Below are 11,707 nucleotides of genomic sequence, written 5' to 3' on the forward strand. Positions count from 1 at the left end.
TTTGTTATATGGTATGCTAAGCTACATGCAATTTCAATCATGAGAAGTATTTTAAGAATCACAATTAAAATATCATGCCTTATTTATTCAATTTATTTTTACCTTTAATTTTGTTATTTTTTTCAAATAACAGAACTTATTTATTTTAGTCATGCGACAAATCCCATGTAATACACGAGCTCAAAGACTAATTATAATATATTGAAAATTATGACATAGTTTTTCCAGTTCTTGAAGGAATGAAAAAAGAAAAGAAAAAATTTCCTAGTTAAAGAGTGAAAATCTTATAAATATAAATGAAAGGAGTTTCATTTATTAAAGACGGAAGTATTTCATTAATGAATGTTAACCAAACATGTTTTATTTCATTACTTTAAAATCATTTATTTCATTGCTCATTTCATTCATTTATATCAAACATTACCTAAATTCTATTGCATCTTGGAAATAGACTTCAAGATTCTCAATTTAAACAACTTTTTTACCTGATTAAAACCGGGCAGGCTTGGTACCAATTTTAATAACTGGGTATGGGTTTGAGAATACATAAACCCTGCTCATTGTCATCCCTAGTGGTGGATGGTGGTGACGGATAATGGGTGGTGGGTGGTGATAGTGGATGGTGGTTGTAAGCAACGGTGGGTGGTTGACAGTGGTGGTGGCGGACGATGGGCGGTGGGTGGTGGTGGCGGTGGCGCACGGTTGGTGGTAGTGGTGTTGGACATTGAGTATTGCTTGGATGTTAAGAAGTGTGGAGAAGTATGAATATGGTATATATTAGCTTATTTTTTAAGACTATAAAGGTAGTTTTCAAATTTTTTTTAGTAAAAGAAAACAAACAAACAAACTGTCTTTAAAGGCTTATGTCTATGCGCCGGCAGAAATAAGCCTACTGTAGACGCTTGAAGCAAAAACAAACACAACCTAGAATTGATTAACAAGTGAGGGCCTTGTTCAAGTCAAAAACACTAAATATTTATTATTGTCTTTTACCTAACAAGATTCTTATTATATCACATAACATCTAATCTATTAGTCACTAGTTAAAGACGACTATAAGTCCAAGCACAACGTCAACAGTTAAATAATATTTGGTACAATTTACTACATGATATATAAATATTAATCCTATAACGCGAACACACTAAACCTAATTACCTCCAAGCCGAGCACGTGACCATCGGCTTATTCTTCCAACCAAGCACAAGTGCGCCGTCCTGCTGACCGAGCCAATAATGCTCACTATATTCACTCAACACCTCTTTAACCGCATGCACTGCAGACTCACTTAAAGGCTGAGCCGTGAACCCAGCCGCTTGCAGCCTGAACCTCCACTTAGCCAACGGCTCGTGTCGTTCAATCCGGGCTTTATCCTCACACGCCACTATGTTAACCATATCCCGAGCCACACAATTCTCCTTAGCCCTGATCCTCTGCATATAGTCCCGCGGCATTACTATCTTCCTCGGCAACTTCGCATCAATTGACTCGTACATAGCCAAGTAATAATCAATCACCTCTTCAAACTGTTTAACGAAACTCGAGGTGTTCGTGTTCGATTCCTGCTCGAGAAACGTCACCACTTTCGGAGTCAACCGTTTGACCAGCTGGATCAACCGGTCCCGGTGGTTGACCGTGCTCACACTCTCGTCCGGCATGTGATGCAACATGTAAGGAAAGTTAACTGCCAACGCCTCACCCGCTCGAACCGTTAAGTCCCCCCACTGAACCTCACTACCCGAAATAGCCGCAGCATGAAACTCAAACGGGACCCCGTTTGCTTCCGCCACTTTAGCCAATCGTTGACCAACCAAACCGAGCCCACAACCTCGCGCATAAGCCGAGTCAGCATCATCCACCCCCGTGACCCGAAGCCTAGGCGGGCCACCAGGTCGCCGAGCCAGGCCTTCAATAAGCTCGACCCATTGGCTACCCTGCGCGATAAGAAAGTCGACAACATGAACATCGGTCTCATCCCTCATCGCTTCTTTGATGACAACGTTTGCTGAGGTGTAGGCGAACTTGTAATACGGGCAAATCTCGTATAATATGGACATATAAGAAGTCATCTCTTGCGGGTCCGCTTTGTGCGGCTCGTAACATCTTAACTTGTGGTATATTAAGCTTCCGGAAGATAGTTCTCGGGCCCGTAAGCCCTCTAACATATAAGCACCTAATCGTCGGATGGGGTCACCCGTGACCGATACCTTGGATTGTAAAGCTTCCATAAGCATTTCTGCATCCTGGTTCGCACCATTCTCGATGGCGTTCGCAATGTGAATAAGGGTCTGTTTTATATCGAAATCCGAAATGACGAGTTGTAGGTTCTTATGAAGGGGGCTAATAATCGAGCCGTGTTCAAAATCAAAGGAGGGGCCTAACAACTCCATCTCCATTTCCCTAAGAGCCTGCTCCATCTCGGGCGAGTTGTGGAGGTTCGATAAGCACGATTGCGAAGACTCTTGTGGCGAGGAGCATTCGGTCACGGGAGTTGATTCCAAGGTGAAGAATTGCTCGTTCTGAGACGACGAAGAAGGAATAACGGGTTCCTGGTGGCGCGTGTCATTGTTGTTCAAGATGTTGAAATGGGAGCCTGTCAAACCAAAAGGTTCGATCGTGTCGGGTTGGCGGTACAGCCCGTGGATCGGGGCTCGGGTTTTCCGGGATGTTTGCATCTAGTGATCAAACCCTAAGATGTTGATTAAACAGCAATTGTTTATCCTGAAAGGTTTAATACCAAAATGATAATTATGGATATTGAATAATAATTAAACAAAAGCCCTATGATATATCCTGAAGAACCATAATTTAAAATGATCAACAGAAAGAATAAGCTGATCATATGAATAATAATGAACTAAAACTAAAACCTTAATCAATTAGTTTTTCATGAAATTAAAAAGAGATTGGTTAAGATAAAAGATGAAATTTGAAGATACCTTTGAGGTTGAAAACTTGAAATTTAGATTGAAAGGTTTGATTTAGAGAGGGAGAGTGAAGAAACACTAAGTGACCCCGACAGATTACGGATAATCTGGGGGTTAAGTAGATGTTTCCCACGAGGGTTAGGTCCGGCAAAGATGGTTATTCTTCTGATGACCTGCAAAACAGACACCGTGAGCTCGTCACTGAGAAGGGGGGGTACCTCCTTGTGACCACCCTCCGGCGTGAGAATCAGACTAGATTGCTCTGAATATAAGTGTATATTAAGAGAAATAGCTAGAGCAGATAAGATAGTATCAGATGATATATGAGAGTATATGATGATAATACCGTTCTAAGGTGTTGGAGTATTTATAGCCGAAGGTAGGTTTCCAAGCAGGTATAGCCAGCTGTATAATATTCCTTTTCTACCAACTGTGGGCTACGCACGTGCCGTGCTGGTGGTTGGTGGGTAGGCAGCGGCTGATAGTGACATGGCCGGCTGTGTACTATTCCTTTTCCACCAACTGCAGGCTATGTACGTGCCACGATGAGGGTTGGTGAGTAGGCAGCGGCTGATAGTGACATTAAGTACTAGAGCGTGCTGCTCGTCGTACTGTTGTCAGTGAGCTGTCACTGCTTTGGTCAGATCTTGTCCATACCTTGGCAGGTATAGTACAAAAGATCCTCCAGAAGCGTACGGACTGGCTCATTTGGGCGGGAGTATTCCCGCCTTGCTCATTCCTTCTTCAGGTGACATTACTGAATTATTGAGAGTTAGTGCCTTGTGCGTGTAGCCTTATTACTAGTGCGGGTAGCCTTCCCTGATGGCTTGTATCCGCAGCTGCGGGAACAGGCGGGGTACTTCACCATTGGGAGGCTTTTCCTGCGGGAACAGCTGGTCGTACTGCGCGTAAGGTCTTCATCTCTCTGAGCATGGTGGGTCCTGCGGAACCAGTTGGTCTTTGCGCAGACGTCCCTCTTCAAGGTGAGTCTTGCGGGTCCAACTGGGCTCTGCTGGGACCTACCTCTTCAAGTCCCCCCAGTCCAATGTTCTTCTCATGAATTGTTAATAAGTGAGGTGAACTTTTGGACTTAAGCAAGGGGTTTTGAAAAGGGTTTTTAGTTTTAAGGTTCTGCGTGGGGATTCTTCCCGCGGGTTTCCTAATGTCACGTGCAGAAATTCCTGACTTTTCTGCTTGATCTTTGGGTATGATGCGGGTAGGTATGTAACTTTCTCGCAAGTCAGGAGCGTTGAGTTTCACTTGTGTAGATTCTCCACGAGGTTTTGGTAGTTTTAGACATAGTGATCAATTATGTTAAACAACCAATTCCATCTTGGAGCTTCAAACAATCTAGTTCTCAACGTTCCCGCTATGCGGGGATGTTATTTCCCTTTCCACAAGCATGGCCCAGAAGATCCTTCTTGGTTTTAATTCCCTGCAAGTGCTAAGTATGTGAAGGGTTTCGCCTTGACACTGTACCCGCACTCGTCTTATAGTTACTTGACTTCCAAGGTATTCTTGGCTTCAATTCCCTGCAGGTGCTAAGTATGTGAAGGGTTTCGCCTTGACACTGTACCCGCACTTGTCTTACGGTTTCTTGGTTACCAAGGTATTCTTGGATTCAATTCCCTGTAGGTGCTAGGTATGTGAAGGGTTTCGCCTTGACACTGTACCCGCACTTGTCTTACGGTTTCTTGGTTACCAAGGTATTCTTGGCTTCAATTCCCTGCAGGTGCTAGGTATGTGAAGGGTTTCGCCTTGACACTGTACCCGCACTTATCTTACGGTTGTTTGGTTACCAAGGTAAGGGGGTATATTCCCTCTTATTTTTGAATCTTTGAATCTTTTTGATTTGCTTTATAAACGTTATATGACTTGCTCATGCATATTATAGTTTAATTTGGCACTTGTTTTGCCTCATAAACAATATATGATTCGCTCATGCATAATTTAGTTTAACTTAGCAACTTTCCAAGTGTTTTGAATAAGTTAACCTTTCGACGCGTGGTTGTCAATAGGTTAATGTTCAGTTTCCTCTATCATGATTGTGCGGGTAGGACCGTCACTTTCATTTAGTGGGATGACCAAACTTCACCTATAACTGACCTGCGTGAAGGTTTTCCTCATGTTTTCCTTAGAAATTTTTGCCGTTTCTTGTGTTTATGCGGGTTTTGCCGCTGTCCACACGCAACGACTTACTTCCCCACTTATTTATGCGGTGAATACCGGCATATCAGTGTTTTGAATAAGTATAAAGGTAAGATTATCAACACAATGTGATAAAGGAGAATCATTTCCATTAGAAGTGGCTCTAGTCCTTTTCTTTATAAGTTTGGAATTGATCTACATGTAACATTTGCGTAATTGAGCTCCATTCCATGTTCTTGGGATGGGGGTGCCATCGAGCCTTTCGAGCCGATATGCGCCCTTTCCCAAAACTTCTTTGATAATGTATGGCCCTTCCCAGACCGGGGCCAGCTTTCCTGGGCGTTCTTGGTTCGAAGCCTCGTTGTTACGCAGTATGTAGTCTCCGACATTGAAGTTGCAGAGTTTTACCCGCGTGTTGTAGTACTTTTGCATTTGTCACTTGTAGTTCTCTTCACGCGCTGCGGCTAAGTCTCTGCGTTCTTCGGTTAGCATAAGGTCTAACCGTCTTTCCGCATCATTGTCTTCTGGCTGAATCAAGACCCTTGGTGAGGGTAAACCAATTTCGACCGGGACCATGGCTTCAGTGCCATAAGTGAGGTTGAACGGGGTTTCTCCCGTACTAGCCTTTTTCAGCGTTCTGTTTGCCCAAATGACGTGTGGAACTTCGTCCACCCAGCCGGATCTGTGTTCCAAGAGTCTTTTCTTTATGCCGTCGACGATGCTCTTATTTGCTCTTTCCACCTCACCATTACGCTGCGGGTGCGCCACTGAGGTAAAGGTGTGGGTGATTTGAAGTTCTTCCAGCCACTTTTGTAGCTTCTTGTCAGCAAAGTTGGTGCCGTTATCGCTCACCAGATTCTGGGGAAGTCCAAAACGACAAATAATAAATTCCCAAATAAATTTTTTGATATGTTTTGCGGTTGTTTAGGATAATGGTTTTGCTTCTATCCACTTGGTGAAGTAGTCGATGGCTACCACTAGAAATTGAACGTTCCCTGCTGCTGTGGGAAATGGGCCTGTCACATCGTTGGCCCACTTCTGAAATGGCCATGAAGAGGTGACTGGAACAAGTTCATTCTTCGGGAGATGCGTGTTGGGTGCGTAGAGTTGGCAAGACCTACACTTTCTGATGTATGCCAGTGCATCCGTATGCATCCCCGGCCAAAAGTATCCCGCGTTATTTAGCTTAGCTACGACAGCGCGTGGACCTGCGTGTACTCCACAGATGCCCTCGTGCACATCCCTTAGGAGGTAGCCAGCATCTTGGTTGTCCACGCATCTTAGGAGTAGGCCAAGAAAATTACGCCTGTAAAGGATGTCATCGATGAGTTGATAGTTCAGTGCTTTACAGCGTATTTTTCTTGCCTGTGTTTTTGACTCTGGTAGTATACCCGTCGCAAGGTAATTTATTATTGGTGTCATCCACGTTTCTGTGCCGGTTTGGATGACACAGATTTCCTTGTGTGGGACTGATGGTGCTCCAAGGAGTTCAATGCGGATGTCCTTTCCCAAGTGGGTGAAGGCTAATGATGCAAGCTTGCTTAACGCATCCGCAGATTTGTTTTCGCTACGCTTGACGTGTATGACCTTACAATCGTTAAAGTCGCGCTTAAGGGTTTTTGCTTGTGCGAGGTACAGGGCCATTGTGTCGTTCACGGCCGTGTACGTCCCGTTTATTTGGTTGGCTACTAACATGGAATCCACGTGGGCTTCCAAGTTTTTAACTCCCATCTTACGCGCAATTCTCAGCCCGGCCAAGAATGCTTCATACTCCGCCTAGTTATTTGTACTTGGAAAATCCAGTCGAATAGCGTAAGTGTATTCTTGGCCTGCTGGGTTGGTTAGTTTCAACCCTGCGCCTGAGCCCTCGTTGCTGGCTGCTCCATCAGTGTAGAGTCGCCAGACATCATCGATGTCCCGTGCTGGAGAGGGTTGAGCCTCCTCCTGGCACTCTTTCTCCCGCGAAGCGGGGACTTCTGCAATAAAGTCGGCCAAGACCTGGCCTTTTATGGCTGGCCTCCGCTTGTACTTTATCGCGTATTCTCCCAATTCTAATGCCCATTTGGCTAGGCGTCCTGACAATTCGGGTTTGCCTAGAACGTTTGCGAGTTTGAAGTTGGTGAGAATGGTGATTGGGTGACCTTGGAAATATCGTCTTAGCCTGCGTGAAGCCTGTACAAGTGCTAAGACTAATTTTTCCAGGGTAGAGTATCGGGTTTCTACGTCTGTTAGGACACGGCTAACTTAGTAGATTGGCATCTGGATGCCTTTTCGCTCTACTAGCAGGACGGACCCGGTTGCTCTATCTGTGGCGGAAAGGTATAGGATCAATTCCTCCCCCGCTTCTGGTGCTGTGATCGTTGGGAGTTCGATCAAGCGTGACCGAATTTCCTGAAAAGCTGCTTCCGCTTCTGGTGTCCAGCGGAAGTGCGTTTTCTTTAAACAGTTTCTCAATGTGGACACGAATGGGAACGACCTATCCGCATGGTTTGCCAAAAAGTGGTTAAGTGCGACCAGGCGTCCATTCAGTGTCTGAGCTTGCTTGATGGTAGTAGGTGATTCCATTTTGATAATGGCTTCGACCTTTTCAGGGTTCGCTCTGAAGCCATCTTTAGTAACAATGACTCTTAATAACTTCCCTTCTTCCATCCCAAAGGAACACTTGCTCGGGTTGAGCTTCATGTTTATCTTTCTGAGCGTGTTGAAAGTTTCTTCGATGTCTTTCAACATCGTTTCTGGGTCAGTGCTTTTGATGACCAAGTCATCCATGTAGACTTCCAAGTTCCTCCCAATTTGGGCATGAAACTCTTTGTCCATCAGGCGTTGGTATGTGGACCCGGCATTCTTAAGTCCGAATGGCATCATTTGATGACAAAATGTGCCATCGGGCGTCCGAAATGCGGTTTTGTCCTGATCGTCAACGGCCATGTGGATTTGATGGTACCCCTTATACGCATCAAGGAAGCATTTAAGGCGAAACGGTGCTAACGAATCTACCTTAAGATCAATTTCGGGTAACGGGTAACAATCTTTGGGGCATGCTTTGTTTAAGTCTTTGAAATCTATGCACATGCGCCATTTTTTGTTAGACTTCGGTAACATGACGGGATTTGCAACCCATGTTTGATATCTGCTAACGCGTACGATGCCCGCGTCAAGGAGTTCCTTGACTTGGGTTCTACACGCGTTAGCTTGTTCCGCCCCCATTACTCTGCGCTTTTGTATGACTGGCGTAAAAGCCGGGTCACACTTGAGCTTATGCTCTGCCTTACTTCGAGGTACACCAGTCATGTCGGCTGGTGTCCACGCGAAGATGTCAGCGTTTTTCTGTAGTAAGCGTTTGAGTAAGGTGCGCGTAGGATCAGTGACTGTTGGGCCAATGGTAACAGCCTAGTCAGGGTATTTGCCATTGAAGGCCCATTCTTCTGGTTCGGTGATGCAACGTTTAGCCACTTTTGGTTTGGGTTTTGATGAGACAGATACGATGCATACCTGGGGAATACCGGTGATCATCGCTACACCCTCAGCTGTTGGCCATCCCATCATGCCGTGGACTGAAGATACCACGGCATTGAATCTTGCCATCCCGTCTCTCCCGAAGAGAATGTCGTATGTGTGGTGTGGCTTCCTCATTACGACAAAGTCCACGTCTTCTGTGCGGGAGTGTTTCCCGTCTGTGAGAATGACGGGGAAAGATAGGATACCCAGGGGGGTGTTTGTGCTGCCGTCGAACCCTTCCATCGAGGCGTAGACCGTTTCCAGGCGTTCCTTGTCTTCGTCGTCTAGCTTGTCGAAGAACTGCCTGTACATAACCGTTGACGAGGCGCCGTTGTCAGCAAGAGTGCGGGAAGTGATGTAGTGCCCCAGCTGGCTTTTGATGACGATAGGGCCTTCTTTGCTGGGTCCTCCTGGCACTCGCGGGAAGCGCACCTCAGCTTCCTTCCACGCGCATGGTTCTGTCGTTCGTCTTTTTCTTCCTCTGACGTTACTATGAACCATGTGGATGCTGATGTCAACGGGCTTTCGTCCGTTGCTTTTGTATCGGTTATCATTCTTCCCTCCATTCTTGATTGATTCCACAAGGTGTGTAAGTTTTCCATCCTTGACGAATGTTTCAACAATATCCCTCAAGGATATACACTCCTCAGTGGTGTGACCCTTTGTCCCGTGGAAGTCACAGGATTTGCTCTGATCCACGTTATGTTGCTGCCGGACCATTGGAGCTTTTGGCCATGGGAGTTTTTCGGTGGCAAATATCTCCGTGACGCTTTTGGTGAGTGGCGTCCACCGGGGGTTTCGGCTTGATGGGTGCGTGTTATCCCTTCCGCCTACTAGAGGGCGAGAGCTGGATGAGGTGTCAAAGTTTACCCTTGACTGCCAAATACCTAGCTTCCTCTTTTTGTTTTGCCGGGCGGTCCGGACGTTGTTTTCTCTAGTCCTCTACGTGTAGAGGTTTGTACTCTGGTGAAGATCCCTACCCAATTGCTTCTCCGTTTCGGCAAAGCGCTTGGCCGCCGTCATGATGGCATCCCATGTGGATGGCATGCCGTCTTTACCCGTCAACGTGCGGATAAGCTCTGGGTATTTGGCGCCCTGGATGAAAGCGGCGCGAACAAGATCTTCGCTTATGGTGCCCAGACTCAGCTTCTTCGAGTTGAAGCGAGTGATGAAGTCTAGTAAAGATTCATCCTCTTCTCTAACACAGTTGAGGATCGTCCACTGCTCTTCAGTATATTTCCTCTGTTGGCTGAAGTGCTGGCTGAACTTGTGTTGGAAGTCCGCCCAATCATAGATGTGGTGGACCGGTAAACGATCAAACCACGCCCTGGCCGCTCCAACCAGCGTCATCTGGAACATATAACACCATGTGGGTTCCATCCAGTTGCTGACGGTTGCCCCCGCTATGAATCTGTTCAAGTGATCATCTGGGTCGGATATACCATCATAAGTGCCGATGTTGGACATCTGGTTGATTGTCTAAAATGGTGGGTTTGTTTGACTGGTTGATTGTCTAAAATGGTGTACTATTTCTAGATGTTAGTGAAGACTTGAGTGCATAAATATGGTGTAAGCAACTGACAAAAATAACTCACAATTCGGCAACAATGCAATGCGTAGTCATCAAGCTCTCCTCCTGAGTATTATACGTTATGTTGCGTACAGTTAAAGTTATATTTTTTATAAAAAAATGGTGTAGTTATAAGGCCCATCGCCAAACGTTATGCGTCACGTGACGTCCAGTCCTTATTATTTTTTTCCCTTTTTTTAAATAATAATTCACTTAAATAATTAAATATAAAATTAAAAAAATACATTAAACTCACAAATAAAAAATAAACTAAAATAAAAAAAATACATTTAATTAAAAAATACAATAATAAATACTAATAAGACTACATATTGTATTTTTCAAAAAATATGTGATAGAGTAGTAGAATTATGTAAAAAAATGAGGTTTGGTTTTTTTTATAGTATATTTGTGATAATATTTAAATTAGTTTTTTTTATTTCAAACGGTTATACCCAACGGATATATTTTTGAAAGTTGTGTCATGTCTCGCGTTATTATCAAAACGCCGGATAAAAATACCCAAAACTCCATGGGGGTGGGTGCCTCCGGCTATCAGCCATAAAGCTCGAGTACGCTTAGTCTTATGAAATTAGAATATTTATTATTTGGGTGGCTATGATCATATGATTGGAGGAGTAAATAATTCTCACATCAAGTTATTTATGGTAAATAAAGGGTCATGTTATTGGTACTCCCAATAATAATTAAAAAACAATTAGTTATACTTTACAAAAGTTAACACATAATAAACGGGTAGTTAACACTCGCGCCGACGCAGAATGTTAAAAAAAATTATAAAAAAATAGAAAACAAGCCATACGATCGTATAGTACTCATACTATCGTATGGAAAGTCTGCACAACAGACAAAGTCTGCGAATGTCTGACAAAAAGCTGCGTTTTTATACGATCGTATAGCTCCTATACGATCGTATGGTTTCCAGAGGGTGTGTGAATAGGTCAAAGGGTGTGTGGATAACCAAAGCCTAAATAAATAGTGGACTGTATTAATGAACATCATAGCATTTGGTATGGGTACGAGGTAATCGCAGAAGAAATGGAATAATTCATTATTTGAGAATAAAAAATATGATGTTTGGTTGATCAATGGAATTGAAACATTTATTATACATGAAATTTCATATGATTAAAACCATTTCTTTCCACTTCGCTTCTTTTTTTCCATTTTAATTCTGTGTCACCCTACACTCTCAATAATAACAACCACCACCATCACCACCACTATCATAGCCACCACCACAACTTGACCGCCACCGCTACCGTCGTCGTCTCCACCACCACCTCCCCCGTCGCCGCCACCACCTTACCACCATCTATACCATCGTCGCCACCATTGTCACTGTAACCACCACAACCATTGTCACCGTTGCCGCATGACCATCTCCGACACCACCACTGTCGCTGCCTGACCTCCACCACTGTCGTCGCCACCCTATCATCGTCATCACTATTAATGCTACCATCCCTTGACCACTGCCACCCCTCTCACAACCACCGCCCATGCCGTCTGACCGCCACTACCACCACCGTCGCCATTGCAG

General features: G+C 44.6%; 1 pseudogene; it reads right to left on the reverse strand.

The window, feature by feature from the left end:
• Nucleotides 1-1,051: 1,051 nt before the first annotated feature.
• On the reverse strand, nt 1,052-2,675 carry LOC143613938 (scarecrow-like protein 13 pseudogene; annotated as a pseudogene).
• Between the last annotated feature and the right edge of the window lie 9,032 nt (nt 2,676-11,707).

Source organism: Bidens hawaiensis, unplaced genomic scaffold (assembly GCF_021521415.1).
Source record: "Bidens hawaiensis isolate Kalapana, Puna unplaced genomic scaffold, B.hawaiensis_p1.1 tig00038565_1, whole genome shotgun sequence".
In the NCBI taxonomy this organism is placed as follows: Eukaryota; Viridiplantae; Streptophyta; class Magnoliopsida; order Asterales; family Asteraceae; genus Bidens; species Bidens hawaiensis.